The sequence below is a fragment of the Strix aluco genome, chromosome 2, assembly GCF_031877795.1.
Source record: "Strix aluco isolate bStrAlu1 chromosome 2, bStrAlu1.hap1, whole genome shotgun sequence".
NCBI lineage: Eukaryota > Metazoa > Chordata > Aves > Strigiformes > Strigidae > Strix > Strix aluco.
The window spans coordinates 133,089,224-133,105,109 of NC_133932.1; the positions used below are offsets into that span (position 1 = coordinate 133,089,224).

The following is a 15,886-nucleotide window of genomic DNA, read 5'->3' on the forward strand; positions in this document are numbered from 1 at the left end:
GTTGGATGGGGCTCTGAGCAACCTGATCTAGTTGAAGATATTCCTGCCTATGGCAGGGAAGTTGGACTAGATGTCCTTTAAAGGTCCGTTCCAACCCAAAGTATTTTATGTTTCTACTTTAAGTGCTCACAGTTAGGGGGAATCTGGGTCTTTGCACTTATGAAGGATCCTACATTGTCAATCCTGACAGCTGCCATGCAAACAACCTTTACAAATCCATGCCAGTCTTTTCTGACACCCAACACCTGGCTCCTTTTCTGTAGTGAGAATGGCTGGACCATTGCAGTGGCGCACTGATTTTTGTGGATGGTGAACACAAAAAGGGGATTGAGAAGAGACCACCCGAGTTATTCTGACACATGACTTGAGTGCTTTCTATTCTTAGATGAGGATCTGAAATATGTAAGTACACTATCATTGTTTTTTAGATTTATTTGTAAAAATGAGAGGAAGAAATAAAACTCTTAATCTATCATGGTGTGGGATTTATAGATTTATCATTTTCTTTTGATGTGTGTTTATACTTAAGTGGAGTTGATAAATCAAGCTATTCCTCATGATATTTTAAAGCATCATTATTTGTCTCTTGATTCCATCCTTGTTTTTCTTTAAAGAAATGAAAAGAGCAAAAAACATTAAATTATATTTGCAGTGTCATTTTAAATTTATTGTCTAATAAATAGTGATCACTTGGAAAATCCATTTTTTTCTGTACTGTTAACAAGAGATTTAACCAAAGTGATTGAATCAAGAGGAGAAATCATCCCATGCTCCTGAAGCTTGAATAAATGACATTGTCAATGTTAATGTGCTGTTCTGGAAGTTCATTTGAAGTATAAGAAATAACCTATATATAATTTCATGGCAGCTCATATACTACTTAGCATAATTTATTCTTTACTACAGAGCCTCCATTCTCAGAGTTTCACCAGCATTTCCAACTCACCAAATGCCTACCAACACTCACCATTTTACTCTTCCACACTCCCAGTACAAGCAAAGATAACACTTTTTTTCCCCAACAAATACAAACTGTATGTTGACTTCCAAATTGACAACTTTATCTTGACTTCCACCAACGCTTTTGATGAATGAGCGTAACCACCACTGATTTTACAATATCATGTGCGTCTACTACTTCTGACTCATCTAATGATGCTGCATAAGATGCCTTTTTGAACTGTATTATCCCCCATAAAACATTATTTGTCCTTAACAAAAAATAAATAGAACTTGACAGCCATAGAATACTGTACCTCAGTTTTACAAATGAGCGCACATACCAAAGTATTTCAGAGAGAACAAAAGAAAATCAATAGAAATTTGAAATGTTTGTAAAGTGTTACATATACCAAGGCTTTAACTAGCCATAGATAAAGGTTTAGAAACACAGTTAAGTTTATTTCTACAACTTCAGGTCAGGAACTCTGTACTTCAAAGTACAGAAGCAGATCAGCTAGAGCTGTAATGGCCTGACTTGTAATGACAAGGCTAAGAGTCCTATGACATTTCTAGTATTGAAATCCAGCACAGGAGAATGTCTTTACTCAGATAGCACTCAAAGTATAGTTTTATGTTTCAAGGATGTACTGATTCTCATTTTGTTTTAAACAATAAGCATATGCTTGTATTCTTCCCTTGGTCCAGGTTATAATTACGTATTTCAGATTGTTGTGATGAGACTAGCCTAAATTTTCTGACTGTAGTTGACTGATTTGGTAGAGATTGGTATAGCAATAATGTCATTGTATCAAGCCTCTTTTATTTTTCTTTTGGGGATTCCTAGAGATATTTCAATAAAAGAAACTATAGCCTAGGCATCTCCACTATGTTAGAGGGAGAAAACAAGGTTTTTCAGGACAAATTAAAAGTGTGGTGAGGTAATAGTAGAGTACACAGAATTCCTTTCAGAAAAGAAAAGAAATTAAAAGCCTCTGAGTGGTAAAGTGAAAGAGTTGGATTTTTTCTCAGACATGCAGATATGCAAAGGATGTTGATGATGCCATGAAATATCTGCATATCTCCAGACAGGAGCTTTTGTATCATAATTCATTCAACCGCTATTAAAATATCACATTCCTGGAAGAAAAAGCCTGCATATCTATCAGAACTTTCTTAAACAGAGGAATAAAAACTTGATTGCCACAAACTGTGCTTTTTAAGAGACCTATCAACCTAACCTAGACTTTTTGATAGCTATGGAAACAAGCCAAAATTATATTAAAAATTGGTGTTGTGCTGGGGGTAACCCCTGCCAGGTGTATTGCATATACCCTGCTGTGTACATGGATATTTATAGATATGTCTATAAAACATATCCAGTCAAGGAAAAAAGAATAATTATGGGAAGGTGTGTCTAATATCTTGTTGTCCATGGCTAGAACATACAGCATTAATACATTGTCCTAACAAATGAAAGTGAAGGACATAAATGAAGGGTTATTCCCATAGTGATTTAGTAGTTCAAAGACATTAATCAGTACTACATATCTGTGGGAAAAGAGTGAATGGGGGATCCATTCATCTTGGTTCCCCCTGGTTACTGTCTGATAGTAAATCGCATCCACTGCTAGCTGTGTGGGGAACCCTGACAACCGGGGGGAATTTGAATTATCTGAACCATGAGTGGCCCCCCATGTCACCAGGATGGGGATTTATATTTGAAATAGGAATTGGTTTATAACCGTGCAGAAATGCAGAAGAGTAATAAATGGATCTTATCAGCATGTCTGGCCAGTTTTGAGTTCCTGCAGAAACATTGCCACGTAAGGATCTCCTCTGAGGTACTCAGATATCAGTGTGCTTAGCCTGGTAGACAGACCTCTGTATTGGGAAAGCAAGGTCAGTGCTCCTGGGACAATAGGAGACATAAAGATTCAATAATAATATCATATTATTCTATCAAATGATGTCTGCAGAACACTTTAAAATCATTATGTGAAGGACAAAGGATGCTATATATATAGAGGGTAAAGGCTGACATTTCTACAGTGCATTTAATTAACAGAATTCCACGCAAGCCTGGTCTTTGGAAGAAAAATAATCTTTGGTTGCACACTGGGTGCATTGAGCTTCCATAATAAACATACAGGGAACACCTGTAAAGCATCTGCTGAATCAAGACTATTGTTTTCCTGGTGGCATGTGCTCAAAGACCCCAAGGTTGAAAGACCTTCAATGAAAGTGAAATCTGTTTTGCTTACTATGAGTAGGGGGTTGATGGAGACAAGAAACAGAGGCAGTAATTGATCATTTTTATTAACAGTGCTTCTCAAGCTTTTGGAGCTCTTGACATAGCTGAATTTCAATGAGACAATACGTCTAGGTGGGAATATTTTCCCTGAGCCAGTACAAGCACTGTTCATGGGAAGTATTGTGGTTCCTCCTGTTAAGGAGTGGTCAAATGAGCACTAATTAGCACATTTTTTATTGGTTCCTACTAAAAAATTTACATTTTCTTCTTCTGCTGGCAGTGCTTCAAGGTATGCAGACTGCAAAATTAACACAGCACAGAATAAAGCCACTTATTGCTTGCTCTGTGTCAGGGTTCATCCCTATTGTTACTTTGTGATTCTAGGAAGGGAGACCATCAAAGAAGAAAGTTCAAAGAAAAGTCTGGAAAGAGCATCGTTGTCATTATCCAAAGGTATCTCTATAGCTGCAGATGTCTTATTGGGACACGGAGTTTTTCTGTTTATATACATCTCAGAGGGAAGAGCAAGTCCACCTTCTCTGACAGCTCTTGGAAACAGTGTGAGGAGGTCGCCTGAATTTGCTAACACCCACATTAACTTCAGCTAAACGTTAGCTGAAGTTTCCTTTCTCCACGTCATCACTTTTATAGTGGGGATTTAGCACTGCCTATTCTGCACTAGATACTCTCACGTAAAGAAGTGGGATGAGGTTCCTGGCTGGAGGCTTTTCTATCCTTGTAAATTCCCTTCGCATGTAATGCCATTGCAGTCGCTGTACGTGAGCAATGGAGTGAACTGTTATCAGCCACTTCAGAATATCCCTGCTAAGGAGAAGGTTAATCCTTCTGGGTCCTCGACTCAGGTTTCTCATAACAGCAGTGTGACGGACACCATAGCCAAATCCAAACTGCTTGAGGGGTCAAGGTATGGGCCACGTGGCTTCTCCCATTCTTGAATTTTCCTACTCAAAGTGCACTGTGATTTGCTTCAACCCGAAGCCAGAGGCCATACGGACAACACTGACACACTCATTGGGATTCTCCTACCATCTGCTCCCACCTTTCTCATTTCTACTGTCCCATTCCTTTATCCTTGCTTGATTTTCCTACCTGTGGCATGAGTGGGGAAAGCAAATTTTTCTGCTTTTCTCCTTGTTTCTGTACTTCAAGAAGGCAGGATTGTAAGTAGGAAATCAACAGTGTGTGTATCACAGCTAAGGTTTGAGAATAAGGCTCCATAATATCCATTATATCTACCCTCTCCTCACAAGTAACTCTGCATTGAGCCAAAATAGCAATTTCAGGCTCTTTAAGCCTCACAACAGTATGTTTCCTATGTTGAATTTTCTCTTCAGGTTTTACTGAAGTTGGATCTAGGTAGACAGACTGGTCTTCTCTTGGGCACTGCTCTGAAGAGAACTTCACACTGTGTTGTCCTCTCTGTATTAGGTCTGTGCCATTTTTAGTGGCTCCAACTACTATGGCTCCGTGAAAAATGTTCATCTGCCCCTCCAGATCCATGCCTGCTGAAGGAGTCCCAGGTCACCATATTTTAGTAAAATGTTCACAAACTTGGGGTGAAGGGTGTTTGTGTCAAAGGACTGTCCGAGCCACAATCTTCTACTGTGTCAACTTCCATTGCACTTTGGTGGCCTTCAGCTGATAGGAGTGATTTGAAGTTCCATGCCATTAGAAATAGTTAGGGAAGTTTCTACAGTAAGAAGGCTCACTGTGGAGCTTGCAAAATAGATTTTTTAAGCAGTTTTCTGAGCACTCTTTTTCCTCACCTGTGTGGCCTAGATAGCACAATCCTCAGTGTATCAGCAGATAAAGCAATTATGTATCTTAAGCTGGTCCTTAAAAATGCACCCAACCTTGTACAAATACCTTTTACCCTTTGCATATAATAAAGATGCAAGACCTTTCCACCTGCCTCTTATCTTCCTGTTGCAGATAGGGCAAGAGGGAAAGAGGCCTGCTGCCATGAGAAGATGAACTCTGAATTTGGTTTGTGATCTGCAGGACAGAAACAGTTAATGCCTCTGAATGCATTCTTTTCAATAGAGATGGCTTTTGAAAACAGAATTTAATGAAATCCAGCATCCTTTTCATAAAATATTTGAAGGAAGTCTTGTTCGATAGCACTTGTCAATCAATCCTTTGCCATTGTTACTTTTTCTTCCTTTTTTTCCGTTTTTTTTCCCCTTTTTTTAAATTGGCATCTGTCTGGAAGGACGCAAACAAATCCCAAGCCGGTATTTTAACTAGGATGTTGTAGAACTGTTCTCTTTCAATCCATGAATATCTCTGCTGATAAAGATAAATAAATTGCAAAGTCTATATTAATTGGTGCAAGGGGCAAAAGCAGGAGAAAAGCTTCAAAAAGCAGATGCAAAAAAAATCCTTGAGTATATTGAGAGGATGCTTTTTGAAATCATATTTACCCTATTACTAATAAGTTGTCACAATGTATGCAAGATTCTGCAAACTCTAAAATCGTCAGACAATTTGTTTTCTCTGGAATGAATCAAACTCCAAATAAGCAGATATTTAACCTTTGGACATTTGATGTTCCCTTTCTGTTAAATTGCTATGGTATTACTAGCAGTTTCCAATGATTTAGTAGAAATGTTCTAGTTATATGCTTATTACTTTTCAGAAATCAGACTTAGAATACGTACAAATGTCTGTAGCAGTATTTTCTACCGACTTTGCCATTCATTTCCATTTCACTGTACTGTGAAATACTATGCTATTTTACATTTGCTGGTGTTCCTCTAAACCAGTATACTGCATTTATGGTTTAATTATCTGGGACTTCTTATACTTCATCATACTCGGTTAACCTCCTGCTACTACATACCTGGCTTTAGCTGTTACTTAAAACAATCAGTACACAACTTAAATAGGACTTCATAAAGATTCAGCTTAAGAACATCAAGCAGGCTGTTGTAACAATAGGTGAAAGTATGTGTATGTCCAAAGGATTGCTGAGCATCTTCTCTAGCAGCATAATTATTATGCACAAGAAAACAATTTTCTTACCAGCCTGTGCAACAGTATCTTTTATGATGGCATTTGCTATCAATAGTCAGGTGAGATAGAAGGATTAATTGTAAATTCAAGCATTACAGCCTGCTAGATTAATAAACCATATTTATGAAATAATAATAACTCCCTGAATGTGTTTTTTAACTCAGGAGATTGAACACTGATATTGAACAGGTGTCTTTCTTCAGGACCTGAGTAGTGATATATGGCATGCTGCTTGCTGTGCTATTGATGTACAAGGAGACGTACTGAAGGATGGGGTCGGCGCACATAAAGCCTGCGTGTTTCTCCTGCAATGTTAAGTTGGCTTTCAGAGCACAGACAGATATTTTGCTGGTAGGTTCTTAAGTTCTGAGATCCATGTTTTCTCATCTCCTTTTTCGTGAGTGGAGTTGTGAATGAATGTGAAGTCTTCAGAAGGTCTTTAAAAACACACTCACAAATACACATAAACGGACAGAAATCAAGAACACAGAAAAGCTTAAAATTTCACCAGGTTTAAGCATGAGCAGGGATGGTTAACTAGGCATCATCAGTCTCTGTTTTGCTTAAGAGGGTCAAGAAGGTAGAAAATTCCGTGGGGAAAAATCTGGCTTGAGTCAAAGTTTGTGACAAAATATTTAAAAAAAATAAATATTTGGCTTCAGAGTGAAAACTAGAACACCTTTTTTTCTAGCAGTTGCTCACATGTTCAACTATTCGATGCCAAGATGGAATTGAGACTAGTGTGTTCACAGTGGCCCTAACAAATTTCTGCTGATTTTTAGGTTTTGTTGTAAAATAAATGGACTATTCCTTAGTGGTTTGAGCAGGAAAACATCTAGGTGAGACCAAGGTTAGTGCATCTTGACTGAGGGTTTCTCTGCATTTCAAAGGTGTGGTGCTTCCATTGTACCACTGTAGGTGAAGACATTCATCTCTTCCTAGGGGAAATAATTGGCTACCAGCATAAATACGGCTTATGCTGCTGCTGCTGTTATTCCCCTGTTGTAAAAGGAATAAGGTGCAGAGAGCTGTAACACTTTGAAATGGGTTTAATTGAAAACTGAGTTCTGTGTAATTATAGCCATACAGGTAACTATCTGCTCTCAAAATTGACCAAAGTATGTAGGTAAAGAAGTGTGGTCTTGGATTGTAAAAGCCTGAAACAATGGTTCTGCACAATGCAGGAAAGCAATGATGGAATACACAACCCTGTCATCTCACCAGGGAGCTTCAGCTCCACATCCATTTTATAATAATTTTAAACCACAGCTGTTTAATTGTTTTAGCAAAAAAAAAAAAAAAAAAAAAAGTGATAAGTCTTTCAGGATTCAGGATGAATATTTGGGCTGCAGTGGAACACCAGTGTCTCTGGAGGTCTCCTAGCAGACCCCTCGAGAGACTAAGATTCTTTTAGCAAGACAACATATCTTTCATCATGGAAATACATACAGCTACGTGCCTTTTCTGCTGTTTTTAAGCAGAGTACTACACAACTATGTCTAAAGGACAAAGTGACCTTGGGATTTGATTGGTTGCAAACCATCACAAATCTGAATCTGAATTAACATTTAATTGCATCAAACCTCTGGCTGGCCAGGACTATCAGCAGGTTTGGTTTTATTTCATCAAGCTTCATACATTAGTACTGCTGACAGACAGGGAACAAAGTGAAAGGCACCAGATCCCTAGCACTGCTGGCCACCAGAAAATGAAGAAGTAAGACCTGAGAGAGTCGAATTTATAAAATAAAAGATAAAAAAATACATTTGATCAGCAGGAACAGCATAGAAAAGAAGGGTAAGAGAGAAGGCAGTGAGGAAAAAAAGAGAAGGAAACAGCAAGGAGAGCAAGACCACCGCTGAAGTGAGAGAGGTTGTAAGGAGATGGTAGTGCTGTGAGAACCTGGTTGTGGGGGCCAAAGGAAAACAGCAGCTAAATTTCTTCCCACATTCTGCAGCTGCTTTTTAATTAATAAATACGCAGATTATGCCAAAATAAAGCAATGGAACACCTACTTTCACCTTCTGTGTAACAGGATCTCATTGGTTAAACCTGTGTTAAGCCTGGCAGTTCACATTCTTGAACTTTTCTCCTAGCCACTGTCTAATCACTGCTCTTTGGAGCCAACGTCTTGCTCCTTCAGTTGCCCACAACCCGTCCTTCAGAAAGGTGTGGAACCAGTACAGAAGCACTGGTGATAGAAACTGATCCCTGAGGAAATATTATTAATGCTGTGGGAGGGATGTTCAGGCAGAGGCATATGCATGCAGCCTGGGTGCTCTTAGTTTATATTACTGCCTCTTCATTCTCAAGTAAGAGCAATTTTGTTGGTCTTTTCTAACTTTCTGTTTTACATATGTACTAAAATGAAGAAAAGGCCAGTAAAAGAAGAGAATATTGACAAATCAGATGCTGCTCCATCACAGACCAGAAGCAAGTGGACTATTTTGGATCTCATTATTCCAATCACACCTTCCTTTCGCACTGACAAATCAATTCTCAAAGGTGAACGTGCCTGGGCAATCATGAAAATGAGAGTGATTTGATTGACTTAAAGAGTTGTTTGATGGGACAGACTAAAACCCTGTAACTGAGCAACCTTGAACTCAAGATCTAAGTCTTCATTTCATAGATTGGTCTTATTTTTATTTCAGTAGAAAAGCTTATGTACAACCAGATTTGCCCTAAAGGTTCAGTAGATCATCTATGAATATAATCTCATGTGGAGTCTGTCCAAGATTCCTTAAAAAGTTGCTTTGGTTTAGTTTTTCTTTTGTTGTTATGAAGCATCTGTCCTAGAACCTGAATGTTAAAGAATTTTGAATCATTGCATTCACTTGACTAGGCTACAAGGCATATCTCTGCAAGAGTGCTCCACTTTTCCTGCATCTGCAAAACCCTTGGTGGCAAAACAAGCATCAAGAATTGTGCTGGATGGATTGCAGAGAATGAATTTAGCTTTAAAAAAGCAAGTAAAATTAAACTTACAACTCTGGGAAGAATGCCAATCTTTAGTATTAATAATAATTCCATTGTTTTTAATTCACTTATAATTACATAAGTTGATTTTTCTTTATTGCTGATAATTAACAAATATTTAATTGATTTAGCAATTCATTAATATTCTTGATGACAAAATATTTAAAAGAAGATGCAGTGCAGAGAATGGCTTTAAGGGATTTTGAAGGGGTTTTGTTTACATTGTAGTTGCTGAATGCCAACCAGAACTTACCATCTACAAAACCCCCTTGTTTTTAGAGAAGTTATGCCTTGAAAAATAAGTAAAGGTTAATTACTGTGTCTATCCCAACTATAGTAAGTCATAAGCAATATATTAAATTAAAAAGCCTCTATAAAAAAACCCACAACTCCAAGTGACCCAGACAATTAGATCAGCAACCTAATCTAATGGTTTCATAATTTCAAAGATTTTTGAGGTCAGAGAAACCATTAGCTCTTCCACCTTGACCTCCCATTTAATGGGGGTGATGGAATTTCATTCATTCCCGGTTGGAGCCTAGCAACTTCTGCGCGGACAACTCTTATCTTCCAGAGACGCACTGAGCACATTCGGAGATAGAGATCCCACCATGCCTATCGCAACTGTGCTTAAGTGGTTAAGTGCCTTCACTGTTAAGCATCTATACCTTTTGTGAATTTGTTTAGCTTTACCTTTCAATCCTTGGTTTGTGCCTTTCAATACTAAATAGAGCGTGATCTGGTGTCTGTCTCCTCCTCTTGGATTTATTTGTGCACCCAAATAAATTTTTGTCTTCATTGTCTTTCCCAGCTGTTTTACTTTTCTTTGCATTTCATTTACCTGGGACAGGGGAAGTTAATTGATCAATTCCTCTATTGATTTCAGTCTGCTTCTTATTTCCTATCACAAGAATGTCTGGCAAATTCTGAGGACTTCATTTTTTAAGCATTTTTCTTTTTTCTAACATGAGAAAATTTTTTCACTTTCTCCCAGCACCACTTTCTTTTTTACCAACAGCTGCTATTTAATTTTGAACTCCTGGACAATATCTCTATAAAGTTAAAATGAGACCTATCATCGTGACACAGTCACAAACAAAAGCCTGTCATTTAAAAAAAATTATATCTCTGGGTCACCTGCTTTGCTCCTACAACTGCTGATAACAAGCAGATGGGAAGGAGCTTACTTTGGCCAACTTTTACCTTCAGCCCAAGTGTTTTTCATTATTGTCTAGCTACTGATCCTATGTGAAAAGAATTCTTTTCTGGTATTTCTGTGTTAGAACCACAAAAACCATGATTTAATAGACATGCTTATAGCACATTATACGTTACAGGCATCTTCTCAAAGATTTCAAAGCCACATCTTGACAGTTTCATTTTTTTAAAAAGATGCCTTTAATAACTGTTTCTTGCTGACTTAAGAAATAAGGGAGGAAAGTGTAACTTCAAAGTGTTGGCAAAATAATATGAATTATCCAAATGTACTTGTAAAGTTGTTTCCAGTTACAGTAGTAGTAACTCGAGACTATTAGCTGATTTCCCCTTTCCCAACTGTTTCTAATTTAAACCGGTATCTTTTGGAGTTGTTCCACACTGTGTTGTTACTCTAGAACAAACCAGTTAATTCAACTGTATTTTCTAAAAAAATTGGAAGCAAAACAAGAAACGATACACAAAACCCACTTATTACTGTAGTAAGTAGGTATGATTCTTCCAGCTCTTTTAGCTAAAGAGCTGAAAGATATAATTAACACAAGTGGAATTAAACAGATTTATAAAAATTTGAATCAGAACATCAAGACCTATGTATCTTCCAATACAGAGTTGAAAATCTACCAGTAACATTTATATATAAGCTATTCTAGGCAGAGATGATCCTTTTTCCTTCTATGCAATATGGCAAAATAAGAGAAAGTAATAAAAGATATTAATATTTAAATAGATAATAATACATTATTAATAGCATTATAAGTAGCATTAATTAAAACCCTTACATACCTCTTCCCATCCTCTCTCTGTGTTGCTGTCCAGACTAATCATGTAACCTTACTATACCATTCACCTTTGACCAGATGCGTAATTATTATTAATTATTATTCTTACTGCTGACACTGGGAGCATTAAACTTTCCCTTTCAGCACTGCTTTCAGAGTTGCAAAATTTTGAAATATTGCAGATCAACCTATGGACCATTGTAAGTTTTTTCTTTTATTCCCCTTTTTCTCCCTTGAGTATTAAATTTTTGCCCCCTTCTATATTTTCCTGATGTTGATCTTTCCTGATTCTTGTCTTACAACAGCAAGGGTGGATTTATAACCCTGGGAAGGAAAGGTTTCTAGTGACGAGGACACTAAAGACCAGGCACAGATTATCTGCAATGGTTGTGGAGTTTCCATCATTGTGAGAGCAAGTTAAACAAACATCTGTCAGGCATGACCTCCCTGTAGTTAAGCCTGTCTCGGGGCAAGGGGATGGACTAGATGACCTCTGAGTTTTATGGCCCTAAGGTTCTGTGAGGGAAGTAAAGCGGGCTGGGCGCACCCCCATGCATGGTTATGACCTGGTCTGTCCTGTGCACATGCTCATGTGCCTTGCACTGCTGTAGAAGTCCAGGGAGCATCCTGATCCTGCCTAAAATACAGCATATATCTGACTGGGTCATGGAAGTATATTTGTCTTGACAAAAAGAGGACCAAACAATGATTTTAAGTGATCTTCTGAGACGTTTTGACAGGTTTATTTTTCCTCTTGGTCATCTTCGGTTGAATTTATAAAGAGAAATGGTTTGCTGGCATTCAAACTGGTGGGCTACAAATAGAAACACACCAATCTCCTCCCAAAGTTGTAAATACTCTAAAAGATGCATTCCTTTTCATGGTGAAAGGTGTTCGCAATCCTATGCACAGAAAAGGGTGCTATAATGAGGCCCATTTGTTAGTGCCTTTGGGCTAGCAAATATTTTGTGTATTCAAACCATTCCCCTTCTTTTCTCCAAAAGCAACACCTGATCCTGTTACATGACATGAGAATTTGTGTGTTCCTCATCTTTACACATTCTGTGAGAAGTCATAGCCCTGATAACTAATGAAAATAAAATCACTATTCTCTATTGCAAGGTGACTTTTCCCTTATTCTCCCCCTTTGCTGCTTCCATTGTCTGCCCTACAAGAAAGCTTAATGAAGAGACCAAAGAAGAGGTAAAGCTCAACTCCCCATCCCTGGGCTCTCTTGACAGAGGCAGGTGTTGCATTATGCAGGGACAGTGTGTTCCTCAGTAATACTATCCTGGGAATTATCTTAGGGAGATTGACCTGTGAATAATAGCCAAGCCTCAGGGTTAGCCTAGCAGTAATTAGCTGCTAGACGTTTTCACTAGCCATATCCTTTCAGGTCAAGAGGCAAACATGAGGACTTACATCCATGCTTCATGGCTAATTATCATTCAATTACAGTGACTTTTGAGCCCCACCAAATGTAAATTGAATTGTCCTTTCTTTATGATTTTTATTTATATGAAAAATTCCAGGGAATTTAAAATGCAAGATACATAAGCAGTCCAGTCTGGATATAGAGTTTGGGACTGTAAAGGAATACTTCAGAAGTTTTCCATCCAAGCAGTTTTGGAGGAATCTGTGATTCACAGATATAGACTGTGTCTTTATGGCAACTTGAGTTATTCAGCGTTAGCTGTTCTTCAGCAAGCCAACGCATGAGAAAGCTGTCACCCCATCTTCTTGCACAGAGAGGATATATTAGGAGCACAAGACACTCATGTTGCAGCAACTCAAGCCATAATAGCTTGGCTCTATCCTAAGATGCACTCCTAGGCTGGGGTTCATCCCAGTTGGAGGGATCTAGTAGTAGTAGTTTCCTTCAATCAACAATAAAAGAAGCTGAGGGTGGCTAGCTCATGTGAAGATGTCCTCAACATTCAAAGTTTAATGAACTATGAATCCTGCCCCACGTGTTGGGTAGTTCATAGTGTCTCCTTGTATATCCCTGGCCTGCCCTCAGTTTTTGTCAAAACTTGCTAGGTTAAACCCTAATTGTGAGTTAACTCTTGGAGTCAGAGCCCTGATGTAATGGGCACCACAGCTCAGTAAACTGGAAATGTGTCTAAGAAGCTCAGGGAAAAGAGGTTAGGTGTCAGAGTAAGAATGACGTAGCTCTTTTTGTGTGAGAGAAAACATTTTACCGTTATGATCCACAGGCAATAGAGAACTGTACCTGGTTAACAGCTTTTGGGTAATATAACTTCTTTTATTCTGTCGAGGTCATCAGCATGAAAACATATTGAGATGAATCCTTAAATGGACATAATCAACTTCAAATCATAACTTGCAAGTATCTTTCTTAATCTGACTTATTGCAGGAATGCCTTAGACCATGGAGAGGGAATTCATTTGAAAATGCACTTGACTTGTTAGTTATTGATATTCTGTGTTTGATTTTGATTTTGCATGTGGCTTAGCCTGCATGGGGAAAGATCAATAAAATCTGTTTCAGTTTTGTTTATAGTCTGTTTCTCCCTCTGGCTGCCCAAATAGCAGTGGTTAGATTTCAGGGTCTGTTCTGGGACATGAATGTCTAAAACCAGGAGGTTTTAATTTGATTTTTTTTTTTTCATCCTGGATTTTATAGAAGGTTTTTTCCTGAGATGGTATGAAGGGGGTTTATTAATGAGATGCAAGTTTTGTTTGGAAAAGAAGACGGTAAAGAATACAGAAAACCAGCCTGGATTAGGTGCATCTGATCAAATGTAAATATTCACAGCTGAGACAACCACCACAGACTGGTTTTTTAGTCAGTGGAGAGAAACAAGCACATCCGGGGTGCAATCTTTTAATTTTAAAAGACGCACCTAAAATAAAAACACATAATACATGCCCTAAAAATGTCTGCTTCACTCTGGGGTTTAAAGGAGCCCAGGGTGACAAGTTTGGATGGATACCGGAGATGATTAAAGTTACATGAGTTTCCTTCCTATCTGTATGGGATGTCTCTCTGACACTCTTGCTGGGATTGCTCCACTGTGCACAAAAGACACCATTCCTTGGGTGAGAAATTAGGGCTACAGATTAGTCTTCTAACTACTAGGCTACAAAGTGATGATCCCATTCTTGTAGGTATCTTGGCTGCCTTGCATTATTGCCTGCAAAGGTAAAAAGCTTCAACAAGGAGGAAAAAGAGCATCCCCTTCTACACAACCTGTAAACTGGTTCTGAGATCACTCAATAGGGAAGAGGTTAGGTCCTGTGTTAGCAGAAACCCCTTCTTGCCTCTGCTTGCAGAAGCAAGTTTTAAACCTAGGTCTTCTATTTCTTTTGTGAAAGTTCAAGTCAATCTGTTACTGCATAAAAGAGTAGGGAACAGGGCGATGCACCGTTGTCCATGTCTTGGAAGAAGAGAGAGAGGGTTACTGAAAGGTTATAGATACTCAGGATGAGGAGGGCTGGCCAACCTATGAACCTCAAGTTGAGATGAACCAAATAATTTCAGTTCTTAAGCCAGGACTGTGGGCAGAGCCCAAGTGACATACTCTCTTTAGTGACATCCTCCACTCTCTGGGGACAACTGTGACTGTAAATTCTGTGCATGAACTCGAGGTAACAAAGAAGAAATATAAATATATTATTAGTGGACTTTTAGACATGACACAGAGGTCCTTGCTGCAGTGGAAAATCAGGAGGTTGCAGAAGAGCAGAGGTTGAAAATGGCTGTTGCAGAGGAGGTGTAAGGAGATGACTGTCTTACTGTAAATTCATCCTTTCTCTGCCAAAACATAGGATGAATTTGTACTGAGTCTGTGTGAGTCTTAATTTCTTGTTGCTGCTGATGCTATGTCCTGATCTTATGGTTAAATGGCCATATAAATAGAATTGAGTATAATTGAGTAGTTTGTTTGCTGTATAGTGTGGTGTGACATCCACATATTTTAGCAGCTCTCTCCCCCAGAGAGGAAAAAATGAAAACAGGAAAAACATTGACATGAAAGATCTCAGTGGCTTGGTAGAAACTGTTGGTTTAAGCCTGTTGGCCTAAGGAAATAAAAATGTAAAAGAAAGAAGGAAAACTCCAACCTCCACAAAGGAAAACATGATATTTCAGTCCAAGTAAAATGTTTCAGTTGATTCCACACCCCCCCCCCCCCCTTTTTTTTTTTTTTTTTTCTGTTCCATTTTGCAGCTGCTTTGTTAGTGGAAAGAAAAACAGTAAGAAAGCTCATTCAAGTCAGCCCGAGATATAGTTGCTCCTTTTTGATTTTTTGGGATTCAGCTTGTGAATCAAAAGGGGAAACAAAGCCAGAGTCTTGCAAAACGCCTTTAGTAGCATAAACCAATGGCTATAACATGCATTACTGAGGTAAGATCAAACACTACTGATAGTGTTTGGTATTTGTTTCAATTTTGCAGTGAAATACGTTACTACTTTATTTTAAACTTGAGCCGAAGTGTATCCTCATGCACGAACTTACGCTGGTTGAAGTGACTGAATAAATGAGGTTCTCTGTATGGGACTGCTGCCCTGAAAATATTTAGGGAAAACTGGGAAATCAAAAGACAGTGAAGAATGCAATGACAAAAAGCCAGCAGAACAGAAGTCAATAAGGTGTCCGCTGTGGAATAAAGTTTGATTATTAAATTCAGCTAAGTGGTGTAAGACTATATCTTATTA

The 15,886-nt window shown here is 38.4% G+C and overlaps 1 protein-coding gene across 1 annotated transcript in view; it reads left to right on the forward strand.

Moving 5' to 3' along the window:
• The first annotated feature begins 342 nt into the window (after positions 1–342).
• The window catches only part of TENM4 (teneurin transmembrane protein 4), a 508,875-nt gene continuing 493,331 nt past the window's right edge, over positions 343–15,886 (forward strand). The window contains exon 1 of the mRNA XM_074816409.1: positions 343–402. The gene's annotated coding sequence lies outside the window, so the exon portion shown is untranslated. The remainder of the gene's footprint in view (positions 403–15,886) is intronic.